General features: G+C 42.5%; 1 protein-coding gene across 1 annotated transcript in view; it reads right to left on the bottom strand.

The window, feature by feature from the left end:
- FAM193A (family with sequence similarity 193, member A) overlaps positions 1–414 on the bottom strand; it is a 50,126-nt gene that overhangs the window by 4,254 nt on the left and 45,458 nt on the right. The window lies entirely within an intron of this gene.

Raw genomic sequence — 414 nt, 5'->3', positions numbered from 1 at the left:
CTGCCCAGGGAAGTGGTTGAGTCACCATCCCTGGAAGTATTTAAAAGACGGGTAGATGAGGCGCTTAGGGACATGGTTTAGTGGGCATGGTGGGTTGGGTTGACGGTTGGACTCGATGATCTTGGAGGTCTCTTCCAACCTTAATGATTCTATGATTCTATAACAGGCCCTGCTAAAAAGTTTGCCGCCACCTTTTTTATAAACCCCCTTTAAGTACTGATAGGCTGTGATTTGTGCTACTCAGCTATGATTGTGCCCATAGATCTACAGCTTTAGTGATTGTTATAGTATTCAAAATGTCAGCTGTACTGTCTTGTAACATAGCAAATCCTGTTACAACACAGGCTTTTCTGCTAGGAGTTAGTTATTAAGTTGTGGGGGGGGGTTGGGTGTGGTTTTTTTTTTTTTTAAAAA

The sequence above is a fragment of the Pygoscelis adeliae genome, unplaced genomic scaffold (genome assembly GCF_000699105.1).
Source record: "Pygoscelis adeliae isolate BGI_AS28 unplaced genomic scaffold, ASM69910v1 Scaffold66, whole genome shotgun sequence".
NCBI lineage: Eukaryota > Metazoa > Chordata > Aves > Sphenisciformes > Spheniscidae > Pygoscelis > Pygoscelis adeliae.
Note: the sequence above shows the minus strand (reverse complement) of the source record. Positions and strands in the feature narration are given on the sequence as shown.